Genomic DNA, 22,555 nt, shown 5'->3' on the forward strand with positions numbered 1-22,555 from the left:
ATTTCTCCTCCTTACACGAGGCATCACAACAACGTTTCACCAGGCAACGCCGGTCAACTGCTGTTTGTGTATGAGAAATCGGCTGGAAACTTTCCTCATGTCAGCACGTTGTAGGTGTCACCACTGGCGCCAACCTTGTGTGAATGCTCTGAAAAGCTAATCATTTGCACATCACAGCATCTTCTTCCTGTCCGTTAAATTTCGCGTCTGTAACACGTCATCTTCGTGGTGTAGCAATTTTAATGGCGGGTAGTGTACTTTTTGCTTTCACTAAGAAAAGCAGTGTCATCAGGAAATCTTATCACTGATATCATTTCACCTTCAAATCTAGTTATACTTTGGAACGTTTATTTTATTTCCACCATTGCTTCTTCGATGTCTAGGTTAAACAGCAGGAGTAAAAGTCTGTGTCCCTGTCCTACACCGTTTTCAATGCTAGCACTTCGTTCATTATCTTCCATTCTCATTTTTGTCTCTTGGTTCTTGTGCATATTGCATATTACCTGTCTTTCACCATAGCTTACTCACTTTTTCTCAGAATTTTGAATCTCTTGCTCCATTATATAATGTCGGACGTTTTTTTAGGTCGACAAATCAGACGAACGCGTCTTCATTGCTCTTAAGTCTCTCTTCTGTCATTAAACTTAAGGTCGGAACAACGTCTCTGTCCTTTTACTCTCCGAAATCCAAGCAGATGTTCATCTAACAGGTCCTTGAATTTCTTCCTTACGCGTGGCGACGAAATGAATGATCACTCTACCTGAAACTTTTTTTCTGTAATTTTCACTTTCTTCCGGCACTCTGAGGGAATTCGATTCCAGACAGAAGGAAAATACACAAGAATTCATACCATAAACTTATTTTCCTTCTTTCGTTGTAAAGCTACATCTCTTCAGGAACTAAATTTCATCTATTTTTACAGAATACAAAGTGTTTAATTGTATTCTGGAAGAATTGTCACTTTTAACACTTAGAAATAAACTCGAGTGTCGTAATTGTTCTCGCGATAACTATTTCCTTACAATCAACATCCTTACCAAGTTGAACACAACAGTTCTCGCCCGCTCACCGAAGTTGGCAAATTGAAACTGTTTAAGGTAAGACCACATCGAGCGGAACTGCACTGCAGCAGAGCGGTGCGCTACGAGCGGCTCTGTTCGTTACCTGCACTTGAACTGCAGCGGCGCGACGATACGTAGCAAATTTTATACGCAAGTCGTTTGGCAACCTCCAAATAAAGTGGACGAAAGTGTCTTTCATGTGATAATAATTTCTTTGTTACGTGAGAAACAAAACTATAAATTTATATATGTCAACGTTGGTGGCTATCGAGAGAGTTAGCAACAAAACTGGAAACAAATATCTTGAATATACCAGGCCCAAAGCGATTAACAGGCACGAGAGTTCAACTGCCTCACGTGCTTGTTGAAGACAAAGATTTTCCAATAAAAACCCATTTGATGAGGTCTTATCCTCGTACACAATTAAATGACCAATCGAGAAAAGTATACCGTTACACACATCTAACAGAGCCCGAACTGCTTCATAAAATGATTTTGGAATATTGTGCCAAAATATTAGGATTTACTATCGTGAGATCTGTCTCAGTCAGGAACATGCAAAAACATGACTGTAGCCACTTGAGCGTTGCACAATTTTCTCAGACAGGTACAGTGTTGTTTGGCACTGAAGAGACAAGAGACACAATTACGAGAAGTAATGCTACCAAGATACAGGAGAGATCAGAGATCATTTCAATTCTCTGCATGATAGTTTGGTCTGGCAAAACGATACGGTCAACACGGAACATGATCGAAGACAAAATAAACGGTTACATAATGTAAAAATAAGAATGTAGTTGTTTCCTTGGCAATTTCCTTCCAAATGTTGCTTATCCTGGTAATATTCATACAACGTTCATTTTGGAGGTCATAATGTTTAATTCTTGGTATCCACTTACACATAAAATTACGTTTCCTCGTTTAACGCCATTTTGGTATAGAAACGTTAGTTTTGTACTTCAAAAGAGCTACGATGTGAATGACATGCAGTGTCCCTATACTTCCTATAGCGCAGTAGCCACTTTGACGCCGCTCGGTGTGCTTCAGTGACCAGTTGGTCAACTTATCCTCGCAGTACTGCGCGGCCAAGTTCCGCTGCCGCGTAGTGTCCCATACGATTTCATATACACAACACTTGATCGCGTCGAGCCGCGCCCCTTTGCTGCAGTTCAGCTCTGCTCAGTGCGGTCTTACCTTCAGTAAAGCACTTAGCTGGCTGCCCGCATGTCCACACATCCGTGCTGCGTGCTCCGGCCACATGGAAGCGTTCATATCGGTGTCCGCCTCCTTATTGTTTTGTGGAGGCCACTTCATTGCACTCAGGTGTGTTCATAAGTTTCTAGTGACTTTTTCCGAAATTCGGTGCGTGATATGACAGAAAATGCTTGTAAGAATTTTACGGTGCACTGCACTTTCTGCAAAAACTCGCCGAGGTCAAGAAGATTTGAAATCCATGCTTGGAATCGTGATTTTTAGCGCCAAGGGACGAATTAGTAGTCATGCAGTTACGCATCTACCCATATTCACGCTTACCGAAATTATCAAATCACAATATCTGTGAAAGGCTAAAAAAACTAAACTCAGTCCGAACAGGCCATGAAGGACCAACGGTACCGACCGCCCGCCGAGCCATCCTCAGCCCACCGGCGTCACAGAATGCGGATATGGAATTCAGCACACCGCTCTCCCTGCCGCATGTCAGTTTACAAGATCGGAGCCACCGCTTCACAATCAAGTAGCTCCTCAGTTTGCCACACAAGGGCCTGAGTGCACCCCGCTTTGCCAACAGCGCTCGGCAGACCGGTTGGTCACCCATCCAAATGCTAGCTCAACCAAACAGCGCTTAACTTCAGTGACCTGACGGCAACCGGTGTTACCACTGCGGAAAGGCCGTTGGCCTGTGAAAGACTAGTGTCACAAAATAAGAAATATGAAAATTCAAACACGGTTTCGGCAGCATAGTGACGTCACTGTGCAGCTCGCAAGGTATAACATTCGAACTGTACGAGTTTTTAACATACCTTTCGAATACCCGAACCAGGAAATAGATAATGCCTTACGTTCGTACGGACATGTTCTTAGTGTGACAGATGAGTATTGGTACAGTTCCTAGAACTGTTAAGAGACAGCGGTGTTCGATCTATCAGAATTGCTTTAGGCAAGCACGTATAGTCTTAGCTACTTGTACTCAGCGGAAGTAGGGCGTAAAATTTCATACAGCAGACAGTCGCAAACATGCATTATCAGGGATTCGATGGACCGCCTTCCAAACGATTGCCCATATGAAGGGTGGCGCACTGCCTAACTGCCAAGGGAAGTCTTGGTTGCCGACAGAAATACATCACATCCCCTGTTGAGTGAGGTAATCACAGGTACTGAGGCAACATATCCACAACCCCCGCAAGTTCAACAGACAAATATAGAAGTGCATGCGATCGAGCAGCGCCGTCCCCCAGATGTAGGTTAAAACCCTACTTCAGTTACCGCTCACGAATCAATAGAGATTAGCTCAGCGCCTCAACTTCTCACAACAGGTAATTCGGGTGAAAATCACACGGGTAAGCCACAAAGCACGCTTCAAACTCGTAAGGTAATATTAATGAGAGCCACTAACAAGTCTCACGTCCTTCACACTTCGCAAAACAAACGAAAGAAAAACATATGCTCGAATACAGGGAGTAGCACATTTTGCAGAAATCCCCGCTTGAGGTAAGTCGCATCGGAATGCGCGCAGCGACGACCACCAGGAAAGTAAAACACAACTTCTGCGGAAGGTTCCGAAATAGAAAACCTCACTTCCATGGACTGGGAGAAACAAATGAAGAGAGGAGAGGCCCCAGGAACAGACACTGAATCTTAACAACGGTGTAGGTATTGGAATATTTCGATGCTCATTTCTTGGAAAACGGCTTCATTAGATTAAAAAAAAAAAAGAACTATGAATGACTAACTTAAAGACAGGTTCAGTTACTTTGATGTTCATAAGCACAATAACAAAAGCATTCTGGTGCACCGTAGGATAGATACGTCAAACGTCTAACATTACCGAAAGGTTACAGCATTGCCTGTACAGTGGAAGGCATTTTTTTTTGTTTGGTAATGCTTATGCGCTGTCATGAACAGACAGCCGACGTGCAAGAAGCCATTTCTTTTTCTCCTGCTATGTATCCATAACCAAAAAATGGAGCCAGTGCCACTATACTAGGCGATTTCAATACTGACGACGCGGACCAACAGTCAAGACTTCACGTGTGTCTCACACTAAACACGTTAATAGACCACATCCAGATCTGTAGCACCATATGGAGTTCACTCATTACTACGCCATGGGACAAAGTATAATTGGCCGCATCCACGTGAAAAACAACTGCGCGACTGCTATCAGCACTGAAGCACAAGTTCAGTTCTCGCGTTCTCCAAAACAACTGTGTTCATACTTGCAGCTCAAAACTGCCTTTAAATATTGAAACAGAAGCGTCCCGGAATCTGTAGGACGCCACACCTCGATTCGAGTTCCAGGAAACCTGGAATCAGGCTCTTGACAAACGCACTAATTTCCAAAATACCATGAACTGAGGGATGACTAGCGAGAAACCAGCTTTGCGATTGATCCTGAAAACCTACAGAACGGAGATAGGATTTTGGTGAAAATCTACCAGGTAATTCTATCCCCGGTGCATAGTGGATGACGCACAATATGATCTCAGATGCTCATCCAACATCTGATGCGATTAAAACGCATCAAAGCGGCGCTTTCCACGGTACAAAGAGAGAACGTGCTGCCTGACCCCTCGTAGGACTGTCTTCGACACCCTGTTAACGTACAGAGTTGCAATATCCATTGCCACAATCACACGCACCCCTCTGCGATCCTTTCAGTGGACTAAGGGAATCATAAGAACTTTAAGGAGATCATGCTGATATTGGGCTTTACTGCCAAGTTTACTACTATTGTCCAACTCAAGTAAAGGATTAACTGACAGTTGTTACACTCTATGAAGGTCCAAATTTCAGTAATGCATGGTTGTCCAATATCCACGGCACACTTCACGATCTCGTTGGATCCTCTGCTGTGGAAACTGATTTTACTGTACCAGGGTGTACTGGTTGGCGACACATTGGTAGTCCGGTAGTCTGTCGTGTGTACACAGACGACTTTGATTTTTTTGTAACAAGAAGGACAGTCATATAGGTGAGCTTAATGATGCTTTATGGTTCGATATCAACCTGTGTATGACTGTCGTGACACGTGTACGAATCAGTACACGACCTACAGAATGTCAGCTGCTCAGATTAAAGTTGAACACCAAAGCTTGGTTGTCCACTTTCAGGCAAACCTGAAGGACATAACTGTTGGCGTTTGCCTCTGAACTCACCTCGGGATCTGGCAAAAGGGCATTCCAGTATAAACCTGGCATTGGCACATAAAGTTAAACTGATCAAAGTCCGGCTTTTTAGCGCAAAGTTTAAACTTTCCGAAGACATAGTCAGGACCGCTGTGGTAGATTTTTACTGGATGCTGTGGAGAAGGGGCAGGGGCGCGATTTTTCAAGTGTACCACGCGATGCACTGGACATGCATCGGAATAGGGAGGCTTAGAGCTGACCGATCTGTTGACTAAGTGCGCCGCACTTATTGTGCACAGAACAGTGGCCGTATGTGAATGCATCCAGACAGTCCCACAGCTGAATTGTTTAGGACATACCAACTGATGTCACAGGTAGCTCCACTTGACCCATCACCAATACCCATCAACAATACGGTATTTATTTATGGAAAAGAGCAAATATGCTCCATTATGCTATCATAGATAAGCCTACAAGGAACAAATACGAAATCTGGACCCAAAACGTCACTGGAAAAAGCGGGGAAGAACATCTTCGGCCTTTACCTCTCTCCAGATGTGAAGGCTACATGGTATAAGATGATTAATAAAACTCATAGCAACTAACCAAACACAGGATCAGTTTTACACAATCCAGCTTTTGTGAAACCTGTGGTGTGATGGACACACAGGAGCAAAGCTTCACGTGCCCCACATTTAAATTATTGGGGATGCTGCCAGGGATATTTGTGTATTGTTAATCGCACGACCTTATGCAGTTTTAACGCCACCACAATACTAATACCGGATTTGAACTTATTTCCCAACAGAAATCTAGCAGCGAGACTTTGGATAGGTGCGTTGCAGTCCTAAGTATGTAAATAAAAGAGGCGATACAGTTTCTCTTGTGCAAGGGGTATTCAAATGAAAAAGATACCGATGGAAAAAAGGTAAACGGTCTATCATTTCAAAAGTAATCGACATAACTGTTAATAAATTTTTCGCACTGTAATGCCAAAGCGTCAGTGCCTTCTTGCTACTGTCTCTGCAACCATGATTGTAACCAAGTCCACCTGTTCGTCCAAAGTAAGTGGACGACAATGAATGTCTTCTCCATGGCTCGAAAAGCGTGGAAACCGCATGGGGAGAGATCCAGACTGTATCGAGGATGTGTAAAGGCTTCCCAGGAAAACGTCTGCTACGTAGATGAAAAATCCTTGCCAACATGTGGGCGGGCGTTATTCTGTGTATATGTATCTGATGTCGCGTATCACATTTTGCAAAGTGTCTACTTACCGTTGTGCGTTAATTGTGGCGTTGTGTTCCTAAGTCAATGATCAGCGGGCCCTTGCAGTCAAAGAAAACGATTATCACGATCTTTTCGGATGTGGCGTGCCTGTTGTTTCGACTACGCTACAGTAGTTTTGTCGGAAAGTCCTTCCACGTCCTGCAAAAGTCCCGGTTCCCCAGCCAATTTCCATACTATTGCAGTCAGTACAAACGAGATTCTGTAGGAAAGCGCAAAAATTTTTGCATGAACCCATTTGACCTTCTTGGCTCACAGTTATATGGATTACTTGAGCAATAATGAAAAGTATACTTACTTTTTCTCATCTGCCTCGTTTTTCATTTGATTTTCCCTTATATGTGTGGGAGAAGAATCTTATGCTATAGGCACATGCGACGTCAGGAGATAGTCCAAAACTTTTTTAAAAAAAGCTGTACAAGTAACGTTCAGAAAACTAACGTATTACCGCTGGAAATTTTACCGTAAGGTAAAAGACAGTAACAGGAATCGTCTGCAATTTTTCACATGTGTAAAACAGGGCTTCGGAGAGGTCACACTCCTGCAAACGACGTTAATCCTTGAAAATGCTACCTAAGTTTATAACAGAAACGGTTTGTTATAAGAAGATAACTATTTTTACTTGGTTGATCGTATTGTTTTAAGAGAAAACTTCAGTCCTCTCCCAAAGGGCTTGTCTCTAGAGAAGACTATTTGTGAGATGAGCTGTGCACTTGATTCAAGAGACAAACACTCTTTATTCCCACTTACTTCACATGCTCCAGGGCATGCATCTGTAATGCAGTATGTCTCAGATTTCTGTTTCATTTAAAAAAAAGTGAGTCATTTTTCAGCGCACTTAAGTCACTGACAGTGCTTTTAGCTCCAAATGAAGAGGTGAGCTTTTCTTTATTTTTGCTTATCACTTTAAAATTCTTAGTTTTTTTTCAGAAGGAAAAGATCAGTTCACGGTTTCAAAATGCGGTCATGTCTGCAACAATCCACCTTTTGATGCAGTAACAGCAATTTTATTTTACCACAGTATTGTTTGCCATGATAAAAGGAATATGATCGTTTTGTCTACTTTGAAAATTACTGCCGAGGAAAGCATCAGTTTTATTTAAGCGAGATTTATTGTTAAAAGGAAATGACAATGCAGCATTGAAAAAACTTTTTTTGCAAACGCGAGGGTTCTCTATGTATGTCTGCCTCCTGAATTCGAAAATGATAGAACATCGTATCACCCACAGTTTGGGCACCAATCGTATACTTTCCAAATATTGACCTCACAAATCGAAGTAATACATTTGTATGACACACGAATCATGTTGAAGTAGGACACAAGTTTAAAACAACACCATATTGAAATATGAACTCAGTGAATAGATATATAGAGAAAATTTTGTACAACACATGCAATAACCTCGTACATGCGTGCTTTCTTAATTACCATGGCGCTGTTTTGGTACATATCCCGCTTTTCCTCTCATGGGGCATGTCCGTGTGCTCATGTAAAGCATCCAGCTGTAGTCGCCCATCATCCAAATCCGAAGTTCCCTGTTATCGTTATTCCATGTCCTTGATATACTCATGGAATCTTTCGCACTGTTACTAACAGAACCCATGTTTGGAAGAATAAAGTCAAAGCGTGAATTTGAAAAATGCAACTTCAAACTCAATGAGCATCTCAGCATTTTCAATTTCGTCAGAATGATCTCAACTATGGCGATATACTCTGCATTGTGATAGCTTCCCATGAAGTTTTCATCCGACAAATTAAAGGTAATTCAGGCTTCTCGCTGCATGGCATTCACTTAATGAAGGAATTCTTCATCTAGCATTGGTTTACGAATATGGGGGCTAGTGCTCACGTCCTCTTTACAAGGTGGGGAAGTTATAACATAGATATTTGAGGCAGATGTCGCATTTAGGTCATGTCTTAACAAACTGATTCATTACGCAAAGTGTGATGTGCAGAGGTGGAAAGAGGTAATCTTTCACCTTCCACCAGATTGTCACACTTGATGTTCCCGTACCCTGTAACCAGTTGCAACATTTGGGGTCACTGTTCGCTTGCAGTGTTTGTCAGGAACCCGACTTTCCCATTCACAGATGAATCAGATGAACCTGTTATATCCTGATTGTTGTCCTAGAAGCATAGCCAACACTTTCCAATAATCACACATCATTCAGTTGTGATTCCCATAATGATTGGTAGTAAGAAGCACCTTCATGTCATATGATTTCTTCAGCTGCATAGAATGGCCGACATGTATTGAGACACTCATGTTACCATTGTGCAGCAGATCTGCCTTCAGGCTTCTTTGAGATGATTTAATAAACAGTCTACGGTCATATGACGTCTACGGAATGTTGAACTGCAATACATCTAAAAGTCTGTCAGAGCAAAATATTTTATGAATATCAATTCCTTTTTCTGTAAAATGTATTGGACGTAAGAGATGGTAACAAACGTCCTTCATGTAGTCTTGACCCTAGAAGTTCTGCTTTATTCTTTGTCAGTCCCATATCATGAACTAAATCACTTAGATCTGGTTGAGTGAACCGAAAAAGGCCTCATCCGTGCCTACTTCAAAGTCGGTCTCATCTACGTCCTACACTGTATCTCTGTCATCACTGTCGTCTGTATCTAATGTCTATGGAGGCTGTGGTATAATTATATCCGGGCGACATGGGACAGGACAAACTGCTGAGTAAGTGTTGTTCAAATAATAGTCTTCTTGTTTTACTATCTCTTTTGAGCCATTGTAGATCCGGGATAGTACCTGGTCAAATACTTACAAGGAAAATGGCCAAGCAGCCGAAAGTTTTGAAATGTTATTTTATTTAGACAACCAGTTTCAGAATCTCAATAATGCCATCTTCAGGCTTCTGCATATTACAAGCGTGTATACACGTAGTTTATATCAAGATATACCACAGTTAACGTTACAGGAAATGAAGCGTAATTTTAAAAGTGCTTAAAACCGACAAAATGCAATTTTCAGCATTAAGAGAAGTACCTCATACAGCGCAACAAAGTGGAATATCTGCACATACTGGTTAGCTGGTTGGCATTGAAACTATTTTGACAGCACAGCGTTATAAGACAGCATATCAAACGTTAGGAAAGACCGCAAATATACAGTACAGAATCAGAAGCACAAACGAACAACGCTTGTCTACGTTTTTTTCGTCCTTTTTCTATATATATATATATATATATATATATATATATATATATATATATATATAATTTTATTTTTTATTACTTTCATGTATTTATTTTTATGTGTTCTAAATTTATAAAATTTACATAATTCTTGTAGGTGAGCAACACCCTAGATCCTAGGAAAAGGTTCATCAATCAAAGTAAATCTATTGTATAAGCATCATCGCTGTTGTTTATATATCAGAGTTAATTGTAACAACATCGAAAATGCAGCCAGATGCAAAACACAGAGACCGATAAATTTTTAAGTGAATAATAGTATATAAAGAATGTGCGAGGAATACTCATAAAATACCTCGAAAGAATAGTATGTTATATACCAAATCAAAAAATAAAAAAGATGTGACTTTGTGTACCTTCCATCATTCAATAGATGGGCAAATACTAAAGGGAACAAACTAGGATCTCAAATCCCAATTGACTAAGAGGACGATATCACACTATCGATCTGTCTATAAAATGACGAACCCATCCAAGTAGGAACTGACACACAGCAAGCTGTATCGCAATAGGTAGTTTGGGGATGGGATAAGTTAGAAGTGAGGTAAGTGTGCTAAGACCAACAAGACACCACAGTAAAAGCCGACTTGTGTTAAACAACACACAGGCGCTAAAAGAAGGGGGGGGGGTGCAACAATTGTGATGGAAAAAGGATTTGTTAAATTATCTTATGCCATAAACCAATCATGGACTGGATCAACACTAAATCATAGCCTTGTAAATGATGAGGAAAACCAAGGCGATAAAAGAAACAATGTATTAGCGCAAACCTAAAAGTGCCAGGACTCTTGAGCCACGCAGTGAAATCTATGACCCACGTAAGTAATGTATAACATACTCAAAACTCACAGCTAACGTCACATCGGCATAAGCTCAAAATACATAAAAATCAAAATACAACCATAATGTAAGAACATCATAACATCCAGAGTGAGCATTTAACGTTCATGGAGTTCGTAACGCCTGCTCAGTTTACCGCCAAAGCCTATCAACATGGTATGAGGTCTCGAGACAGTCAATAACTGATCGAAACCGGTAACCATAAAAATAAATGATTCTTGCAGTAGAGACTGTCTATATTCATTTTAAAGTACAAAGAAAAACCGCCGTTCTCCATGAGAAATATTTTCATAATCATGACATTTTCCGCAAACGCGTTGATTAAATCAGATCGTAAGCAAACAGTAACATCACCGTCCTAAACGTTAAGAAGACTTCACTACCATAAGGAAAACACCATCGTAGATACGTATAAGCTTACAACAGACCAAAATGTGGTACCTGAAAACTTGCTACATAACAATAGCATAGAGCTGTGGTAACCAAAACCAACTGCGGGAACGCCTTGGGCTGCGGAACGGAGCCACCAGGAGGGGAAGCCGCCGGCGGTGGAGCACGCACCACCGGGTAAATACATGACGAGTTGGACGACAGACCAACGACAACTGACAACAACCGACCACGACCGACTACGACCGACACAACAAGGAAGAGATAAACAACGGAGGCGTGTGGAATCCACAACACCAAACACCAACAGTAAATCCACTCAGAACCAGAGCCAGGCCAACGGCAACAACGAGCAACGACCAGAACGCAGTACCGCTGAGATAGAAACGAAATCCAGAGCGAGTACCAGACTGACTGGACTAGGTTTTTTTTCTCTTTATTGTTATTTTTAAACCCGTACAAACAGGCAGGCTGTCAGCAGCATGTTACGCTGCTCTTCAGCCATAGAATAGACAAAGAAACAACAGAAAGAATACACATAAGTTACATAACGGTGGGTAATAAAACAGTAGACACATAAAGACAAACACGGAGTCGTTCACACTCGACGACTGAAGATGTCGATGGCACAGGTGAACGATGGAGTGCGACGGTGAACACTGAACACTATACACGACGGCACACACGAGACACTGATGGCGATGATCTCCGGCGCGCGAATGTCCACGTAGCGTGTGCGAGTCCGGGGACCTGCCAAGAGGGGAAGAAGGGTGAGGGCGGGAGAGGGGAGAACAAAGATGCCAATGGCTGAGGAGATGGGAGGAGGAGTAGAGGGACAGGGGAGGGGAAGCCCGAGGGAGGAGTGGGGAGAAATGGAGGAGGGACGGAAGGGGGAGAGAAGGGAGGGAGGGTGCCTAAAGGAGCAAACACAGGAAGAGGGAGGGAGGATCAAATTTGGTAGGAGGGGTAGATGGAGGGGAGGAGGGCATAATCAGGGAGGGGGAGCTGCCGGAAGACACCTTGGGAGATGGTAAGGATGGTGAAGAGATGGAGACCGGGTGGGATGTGGTAATACAGGTGCAGCAGCGGGCGGGGGTCAGAGAGGATGGGGGAGACAAGCGGGTGAGGAGGATCGAGTTTTTGGGAGGTGTGCAGGATCCGCATCCATTCAAGGAAAAGGAGGAGGTGGGGGAATGGAATGAGGTCGTACAGGATCCGCGTGGGGGAGGGGAGACGGATGAGATAGGTGAGGCGGAGAGCATGGCGTTCAGGGATCTGAAGGGATTTGTAAAACGTAGGGGGGGGGGGGTGGAGATCCAGGCAGGATGGGTGTAACAGAGGATAGGGCGGATGAGGGATGTTTAGGTGTGGAGTATGGTGGAGGGGTCCAGACCCCACGTACAGCCGGACAGGAGCTTGAGGAGACAGAGTCGGGAGCGTGCCTTGGCTTGCATTGTCCGGAGATGGGGGGTCCAGGAGAGGCGACGGTCGAGGGTGACGCCAAGGTATTTAAGGGTGGGGGTGAGGGCGATAGGATGGCGATAGATAGTGAGATAGAAATCAAGGAGGCGGAAGGAAGGGGTGGTTTTGCCTGATCGCCTGGGTTTTGGAGGGATTGACCTTGAGCAACCACTGGTTGCACCAAGCGGTGAACCGGTCAAGATGGGATTGGAGAAGGTGTTGGTAATGCTGCAGGGTGGGGGCGAGAGCAAGGAAGGCGGTGTCATCGGCAAACTGGAGAGGGTGGACAGGGGGTGATGGTGGCGGCATGTCTGCTGTATACAAAAGGTACAGAAGGGGGGAGAGGACAGAGCCTTGGGGCACACTGGTGAAGGGAAAAAAGTTGTAGGAATGCATGTTATGGATGGTGATGAAGGAAGGACGGTGGGAGAGAAAGGAGCCGATTAGATGGATGTAGTTAATGGGTAGGGCGAAGGTTTGGAGCTTGAAGAGGAGACCGGAATGCCATACCCAGTCATAGGCACGTTCGAGGAGAGGAAGACTGTGGAGCGACGGGAATTTAGCTGTTTGGAAAGGAGGTGAGTGAGGTGGAGGAGAAGGTCATCGGAAGAGCAGGACGGTCGAAAGCCACATTGGGTAACAGGAAGGAGGCGGTGCTGGTGGAGATGCTGGTGGATGCGTTGGGTGAGGATGGATTCAAGGACCTTGCTGAAAACCGACGTAAGGCTGATGGGATGGAAGGAGGAGACGGCGGACGGCGGTTTACCGGGTTTAAGGAACATCAAGATATGGGAGGTTTTCCACAGGTCGGGGTAGTAGTTGGTGGACAGGACTACATTGTAAAGCCTGGCCAGGGCGGAGAGGAAAGAGACAGGAGCTTCACGAAGGTGGTAGGTGACACGATCATGACTATGAGCGGTGTTGCATGTTGTGCGGAGTGTAGCAATGAGATCCTGTGTAGTGATAGGGCGTTGTGTTCCGTGTGTGCAATGTTGTCCAAGTACTGGAAACTAGGTGCGAGAGGAGGGACAGGGGTGTCAGTTCGATCGCGGACATCCTGGAAGAGGGAGTAATCGAACTGAGGATCATTGGGGATGGAGAAGACATCAGAAAGGTAGGACGCAAAGCGATTGGCCTTACTAAGTGTGTCAGTGAAGGGGTGATCATCATGGAGAAGAGGATAGTAGGGGGAGGGTGTAGTTCTGGTAAGGTGATGGAAGGCTGACCAGTACTTGGACGAGTTTATAGGTAGGGTAGCATTTAAACGGGTGCATGTCTGTCGCCAGTCCTGGCGTTTCTTAGCCGTGAGCAAGTTTCGGATGTGTTGCTGGAGTTGCCGGTGGCATCGTAGTGTGTGCGGGTCACGCATGTGGAGGAAGGCAATGTAGAGATGGCAGGATTCACAGAGGAGGTGGACAGCCTGTGGGGGTAAGATAAGACGGTGGGGGTGGATGGTGACAGTAGGGACGTGGGCCTCCACGGCCTCAGACAAGGTCTGCTGGAGAAAGGAGGCGGCATTGGTAACATTGTCAGGGTGGTGGTAAGTGATGCGGTGGCCTTCGATCCGGGTGGAGAGGGTATCCCGGTAGGCATTCCAGTCGTCACGGGAATAGTCATAGACATACTTCGGGGGAGGGTCATTATGAGGGTCAGGGCGGGGGCGACGACCATCTGAAACAGTGAGGAGGACAGGGAGATGGTCGCTACCAATGGGGTCCAGGACATCCACCGCTATGAGGCCAAGGAGGTTGGAGGAGGAGAGGATGACTTCGGGAGTGGAGTTGGATTCGGGGTGGATGTGCTGGGGAATGGGGACGAGGTCACCTTGGCGGGTGGAGAGGAACCGATGCCACCGCCATAACTGGGTGGCGGAACGACTATGGATGTTGAAGTCGGCGGCAATCACGTAGGAGGAGAAGGTACGATCAATGTTGGAGAGGAAGTCGAAAGGAATAGGGGCTTTAGGGCGGACATAGATGGTCAGGAGGGAGAGGTTGTAGCTGAACTGGGGTCCGGCGGTGGTGACCAATGGCAATGGCAACTCTGCCATGCGCAATTAGGAGGGGATTATCGGAGCGGTGGAGAAGGTAGGGCGAGGTGTGGATGGTGTGGTGGGATTGGAGGAAGGTTTCATTGAGGAGGAAGGCATCCACGCACTGGGTTGCAAGGGTGTGCATGAAGAGCTTCTTGTTGGCAGGAAGGGAGCGAATGTTGTTGAACAGGATACGGTGCTGTCGCGCCATGACAGGGATTTAGACGAGGGTGTCGAGACGGGAGAAGGTGAAATGGGCATGGTTGTGGGAGTAGGTGGCATACAGCTGGAAGATGGGACGGGCGGCGATGGAGATCTGTTGGAGGGTGTGAGGGCGCTGGAAAGGGTGGACGTTTTGCAGGACAATGGTGAGGAACCTGATGATGTCCTCAGGGGTGGGGGGTGGGATGAAGGGAATTTCCAGGAGGGGTGGGGCCATCCAGTGGATGGACAGGGACGATGAGTTCAGGAGCCGTCAGAGGGGGTCGGGCTTTAAACTTTTGGGAGTAGGTGGGATGGGGGAGATTGCAGGTATTACAGGAGGGAGGGGATTGAAGGTTAGGGCACTGCCGGAGAAAGTGCACTTGCCTACAATGCAGGCAGGTGGGGGCCTTGCGGCACTCAGCTGTTGGGTGCGCGTTGTAGTGCAGACACCTCTGGCAGCGAAGGGATTGAGGAGGGGAACAGGAGGGGTCGACCTTATAATGCTGGTTGAAGAGGAGGGCACTCTCCTTCAGGAGACGGTCAATGGAGGGGGCGTCCTCGGAGAAAAACCCGCATAAGGCGGGTGGCGCCGCCCGAGTTAAAAATGCGGTGGACCACCCGCACCTACAGCGAGGGTATGCACCTTGATCTCTGCCAACACCTCCTCCTCCGTGATCGTTGGACTAAGCCGAGTGATCATGGTGGTGAGGGTTGGTGGGCGACGCGGGTTTGGCATTGGCGGTTAGGAGATGGAGAAGGAGCAGGGGTGAGGGAGGTGTTGGGGCCAAACCGGGTGATAGGGAGGCAGGAGAGGATGTCAGTATGGAGGGTTGGGCTGGGGGAGAAGATGAGAACTGCATCCTGTCTGCGAGTGAGGAGTGAGATGGGGGCAGCAGGGAAGTTTTGGCGGAGGAGGAGGGAGAGGAGGAGGGCCTCGAGAAGGGAAGGATCGGGATGGGAGAGGAGGTATTTGTATAAAGAGGGGGAAGGAGGAGGAGGCGGCGGAGGGAGCAGGGCCAGGTGGGGAGACATTCATGGCATCCGGTGGGGGGGGGAAGGAGGAGAGGGCGGGGCCTTTTTGGGAGTGGAGGAGGTGGTGGTGCCACTAGGGCGTTTAACTGCAGCAGAAGGGTGGGTGGTGACATGAGGGACGGGAGCTATTGGGAGGTGGCGGGAAGTGGCAGGTCCCAGCATGGGCGCGTAGTCGGCGCTGGAGATGGTGATGGTGATGGTGAAGGCGATGGCGACTGCGACGGTGATGGTGGTTGCGGTGATGGCGAAGGTGATGGGGAGAGCTGGGCATGGGCAGTGGCCCGACGGGCCAGCACTCTAGCTGGAGCTGCAGTGACAGGCTGGGTGAGTGGGGGGGAAGGATCAGAGGGAGAGGAGCGGGAGGAAGAAGCTGGGGAGGGGTCGACAAAGAGCGAGGGCGAAGGGGGAGTTAGAAGAGGAGGGATGGAAAGAGGGGGGGTGACTGGGCACACCATGTAACGGTGGTGGTGGCGACAGAGGGCGAAGTATACACTATGGCTGTGGTGGTAGTAGTGTCCGTGGTGGTGGGGGCTGACATGACGACAGGGATGAACTAAAACGGCACAGGACGAACAGGAGAGGAAAAAACCGGGGATGGACGAAGACGGGCGAAGACAGATGAAGACAAGGACCAGAGTCCCACGCTGCTGGCGCTGGCGCTGGCGACGGCTGGCAGGAACACCGCAGCTGCTGCTGCCACGGACGGGGCCGGGGCCGCTGCCGCTGCTGCTGCTACTGCTGGAGGGCTGGCTGGCTGGTTGGCTGGCTGGGTGGCTGGCTGGACGGCTGGCACCTGAAACCCTAACGCTTCAATTAGTGCTGGAATGGCACAATCGAAGGGCGGTATCCTTTCGAATTATCGCCGGAGAACCCTGGACGAGGGCAGAGCGGGTCCCTATATGCGAAACCGGAGGGAGTGGCTATTGGCCGCTGTCTGCACGTGGCATAGCGGTGGCGCCCTCACTGCGCGAGAGCCGCTGCGCGAAATAGCCGCCGCGAGGCGGAGCCCTCTATGGGCTGACCACGTCAATTTGTTCTGGCGCGTGTTCAACTGCCGCGGCGGAAGGTACAAGAAGAAGGTTATAAAGCGAGATTCAGAAACACAAGATCTATGAGATGTACCTACACTCATAATAAGGGGACCTACCGTATGTCACAGCCAGATAAACCAAAGCATTACCTTGATAGTAACACATGCATACTAAGAATCAAAGACAATAGATTACAGATAGAGAAAAGTGTTAACTATCGGAAACATAATGGTGGAAGACCTAAGAACTTAAGATAATAAAAAAGTACACAAATATAGGTAAATCAAGTTTACACATATGAACCAAAGAAAACACAACGAAATAACAAAATAAAATATATTGACATAAAACCCTTAAATGGCGCATAGCGTCCAGACACTAAAGATCTCCTGTATAATTTTTTCTTGTTGAAACCAGTAAGCTCACGCGACCTGAGGCAGCGGTCGTCGGTATGATTCTGTTGCTCCCGCCAGACCGTAAGGATGACAAGTCATAATGACTTTTTCTTTTCTTTTACCCGTCCTCTATCATCATAAAACTCCAACACTCATATCACATGCGACCTGTGGAGCCTATTCTTTATTGATGTTGTCTAGTTTCACTTTGAAATAGGAATGGTTGACATTCCGCGCGAGATCATTAATGATTTTTCGGTCTTTCTTCAACACAAGTTCACCACAAACACAACAAAAACTGTTATCAGAGTAGATATTATACACTAACGCTAACACTCATTGCCTTCTATAGACAGAACAAAGTGACAGACAGACAGCGCCATTCGTAAGGTGACAGTTCGTTGTGTGCTGCTAGGGGCGCAAGTGTTGAACAGTTGAAAATAATGCGCCACTTCCGAGCTTCGTATGGTGCTTTTGTGTACATTATCATTATTGAAAATGTATGCGATCTGTGTAAAAACATTGGGTGATACGATGTTTTGAGAATCAGTTTCTTCGAAACAATTTTATTGATTTTGCAGTGTGTTACAAATATGGAATCTGGGTAGGATGGGTGTGTTGGCTCAGGGAGACGGAGATCGTTGACGGGCAGTCCAATTGAAAGAATGGCAGCACGTCGTTGTGCCAAACGGCATTCCTGTCACCATTCAAATAACAGCACACCCCATCGAACAATAATAGACACTGACAACTTCGACAAAGTATGTGTGGTGAATGCCCACCTGCCCCACCTAAAACTGCATGTTGGAATTCACCCAACATTAAGTACTTTAGTTACACGGATAATCTGATTTAGTACACGTCCATACAATGAGAAGAAATCAGTCCAAAACATTCCGAGACTCCACTTGGTACACATCATTTGTAGCCCGCTGGTCACGTAAATGAAGGTGGTGTCAGGTTGTGGTGCACGCTATCCTTCCTTTTGAAATTCATTCCATTTCCGATGAAAATGTTTGTGTTCTGTGAGTAAGAGAGAATGAAAATAACTCAAGGAATAACTCAATTTTGTCTAAAGGAGAAGTTCCTTTCGGCTACGCATCAGCTAACAATTTCTTTCAAACTGTGTGACAATCGATGACATGTTCTGCTGCCTCACGTCTGCAAAAAGCCATTCGACGTGACCCTAAGGCGACGGCTGTCTTGTCCACTTCACTAAGTATTCTCCACAGAAATTGGTGAATTTTGGCTCAGAAAAGTGAGAGAACCAACACCCAAGCACCCCACCGTGAAAAAAATCAGAGATCGTCATCGTGAACTGAACCCATGACCTTGTGTCAAAAGCGAGCGATATTTATCACTACACCACTGATGTTATGTCTAGTGTAGATGGGAGCATGTAAAACAGAGGAACGCAGTATAGCAACTATGTTTAACCAAAGGAGCAATTTACCCGGGGCAATCTGTGCATTGCCGTGTGTACCCAGACGTTGAGTGGTGAGAAGAAACAAAGAAAAACTGAAAGAATAAAGCGAAAAATTAGTAAGTCTATCAGTCAGGTGAAGTATTTCCCGATATTAAAATAATTGTTTTGGAAATTATTTTGATACATGGAAATGCATATCATTTAGTCAACTGTAGCTGGCAGACGACGCTGTATTTATTGCATGTATACACTCATGAATGAAAGCAGACTAACATGAGGAGTTAAAGATAGCAGCAGTGATGTAAGTAACTGAATTTGAAATTATGCAAATTTATCTGTATCGTTATAGAACGATATTCTTTGCACAAATTATTGAAAACTAAGATTGCTTGCTATCGGAAACATGTGAACGGCAGAAGGCATACACAGTCTTTCGACTTTAATCGAGACAGCCACTTCCATCAGACACTGCTGCGAGAATCTTCATAGAGTGAATGATTAATACTTGCTTCAAATCAGGGGGTGGATGATGGTGTAAGACGTCAGTTAAAATTACACTCACCACTAAAAATTACTTATCACCAAAATGAATGCCGCACTCAACGAGGACTAGTGTTGGGCCTGTCCCTATAGCATTGTCTGATGGCTGAAGATCGCAGCAGTAGGAAATAACACCCTAGCAGCTCGAATACGAACGGCCTCTACCGATTCGACAACACTGAGACGAGAAGCCAAGAAAATACGGGCGCACTGTATTGGGGCTGAGTGCACGAACTTCACTGGCACAATGACGAAAGTTGACTCACCGTATTTAACTACAAGCAGCAATTCTTCGCAACTACTAAATATGTATGGGATTTGTTATACGTCCTAATCAACTTCTTCTCCCTCTCTCTAACCGGCTTCTCCTTCCCCTCTGTTTGTCCATCTCCTCCGTCTCCTCTCCCCTTCCCCTCTCTCCCTCTGCATATAACCTCCTACCCCCTTTCTCTAAACATATAACCTTTCCTTTCTCTCTGCCCATCTCTTCCATCCCCGTCCTTACGTCTGTTTCTTCCCTCGTCTCCACCTCTCTGTCCTCTCTGGAAGCCTCCTCAACCAACCTTCCTGTGACCTGAGCCTTGTTTACTGTTATTGAAATCAAAGTCTTAATTGGGAGAAGAAACTGCTTAAAATGAGAATGAGTGGGAAACTCGTTTGTATCAGTTGTGGATAGAATATGAGAGAGAGCTGAATATGTGTGGATAATAGCTTCATTGAGAGTGTTTCGCCTGGTTTTAATTTGCAAACGTGTAGGATCACCACGTCGCAGACGTAGTGTTCTAATAACAAGCCCATAGGCCATAAAAGCTACTTTTTGATTATGATCTGCAAAAACCAACTGTGAGGTAGAAAACAAACAAAAAGAGCACAGCGATGCAATTAAAATTCTTCTTTAAAATAAATAAAAACGGGATGAATACACTGAAGAGAAACAATTTGTCTAATGGTTTAAAATGTCCTGATGCAGTAATTAAAAATGGCTCTGAAAAAAATAACGAAATCGCTCATTTTCACAGCACAGCATCGCACAGCAAGGCACTCTCTTTCTCACAGTTGGTTTTAACGTAAAACATGCAAACAGAAAACATGCATATAGGCTATGCCAGAATCAATTTCTATTAGAGGATAGTTTAAAATTTTGAAGTATATTGGTCAAGCACATTTCAAGAGTTTGACGAACACTGTTCGTTACTGTATATTATGCATCTATATTTATATAAGGTGTGTATTAAAATACACTGTGTGATCAAAACTATCCGGACACGTGGCTAAAAATGACTTTCAAGTTCGTGGCGTCCTCCATCGGTAATGTTGGTTCAAATGGCTCTGAGCACTATGGGACTTAGCTGCTGTGATCATCAGTCCCCTATAACTTAGAACTACTTAAACCTAACTAACCTAAGAACATCACACACATCCATGCCCGAGGTAGGATTCGAACCCGCGACCGTAGCGGTCACGAAGCGCCTAGAACCGCTCGGCCACACCGGCCGGCGGTAATGTTGGAAATCAGTATGAAGTTGGCCCACCAATAGCCATGATGACAGCTTCCACTCTCGCAGGCATACGTTCAGCCAGGTGCTGGCAGGTTTCTTGGGGAATGGCAGCCAATTCTTCATGGAGTGCTGCACTGAGTAGAGGTATCGATGTCGGTCGGTGAGTCCTGCACATTAAATCGCCGTTCCAGAGATTCCCAAAGGAGTTCTATAGTATTCAGGTCAGTAATCTCCGTAGGCCAGTCCATTAAAGGGATGATATTGTTGTGTAACAACAACGCCACAGGCCGTGCTTTATGAACAGGTGCTCGATCGTATTGAAAGATGTAAACGCTATCCCGGGATTGCTCTTCAACAGTGGCAAGCAAGAAAGTGCTTAAAGCGGCAATGTAGGCCTGTGCGGTGATAGTGCCACGCCAAACAACAAGGGGTGCAAGCCCCTTCCATGAAAAGCACGACCACACCATAACACCACTGCCTCCGAATTTTACTGTTGGCACTACACACGCTGGCAGCTGACGTCCACCGGGAATTCGCCATACCCACACCCTGCCATCGGATCTCCACATTATGTACCGTGATTCTTCACTCCACACAACGTTTTCCCGCAATTCAATCGTCCAATGTTTACGCTCCTTACACCAAGCGAGGCGTCATACGGCATTTACCGGCGTGATGTGTGGCTTATGATCATCCGCTCGACCATGAAATCCAATTTTATCACCTCCTGCCTAACTGTCATAGTACTTGCAGTGGATCCTGATGCAGTTTGGAATTCCTGTGTGATAGATGTCTGTCTATTACACATTACGAACCTCTGCAGCTGTCGGCGGTCTCTGTCAGTGAACAGATAAGATCAGCCTGAACGCTTTTTTGCTGTACGTGTCTCTTCACGTTTCCATTTCACTATTACACCGGAAACGGTGGACCTCCCGATGTTTAGGAGTGTGGAAATCTCGCGTACAGACGTATGACACCCACTCACCTGACCACGTTCTTTGTCCGTGAGTTCCGCGGAACGCCCCATTCTGCTCTCTCACGAATTCTAATGACTGCTGAGGTCGCTGATACGCAGTACGTGGTAGTAGGTGGCAGCACAATGCACTTAATTTGAAAAACGTATGTTTTTCGTGGTGTCCGGATACTTTTGATCACACAGTGTATATGTACCCTCTGACTGTCCAAATGTTTATTAGACTATCATATAAAAGTTTTAAGTAATCAGTCAACAGCGATTTGAAATTTTTGGTAGAGACATTTTCCCTTTCGATATTACCTTTATTTCTGTGATGTATATATTAAAAATATATATATCCTACATCCATTCAAATTTTTACTAGAGCATTGTATAAAAATATGAAGTAAAACGGTAAACAACATTTCGAGGAGTGACCCGTGTTCTATTGTTTGATCAGTTGCTTAACTGCCCTCGGTCTTAAAAAACTGAGTGAATGGATCAACAATGACCTAAAATAGGTGTCACGGGACATCTGCCCCGAACAAATGCAATGAACAAAAAAGAAGTAGAGTCTTAGATTAGTAATCAAAACGGCCTCCGTCCCGGGTTTGAAACTCGCTTCTGCTTGAACTTTGATTAATGACCAACATTGACGGCCGAATATTTCCGGCATCAGAAGTCACTGTCATTCAGCCTTTTCAAAGAGGGTGAAGAGGCCGATAGAGGCTCAGGGCACTCTCTTCTCTTGAGGGTGGGAAACTGCCCTTAAAAGAATGATGAATCAGCAATGATTAACGCCATTAGGATGCACAAGGCAATGGAAACGACTGTATTGAAGACAAATA

The sequence above is a fragment of the Schistocerca serialis genome, chromosome 1 (genome assembly GCF_023864345.2).
Source record: "Schistocerca serialis cubense isolate TAMUIC-IGC-003099 chromosome 1, iqSchSeri2.2, whole genome shotgun sequence".
NCBI classification, from domain to species: Eukaryota; Metazoa; Arthropoda; class Insecta; order Orthoptera; family Acrididae; genus Schistocerca; species Schistocerca serialis.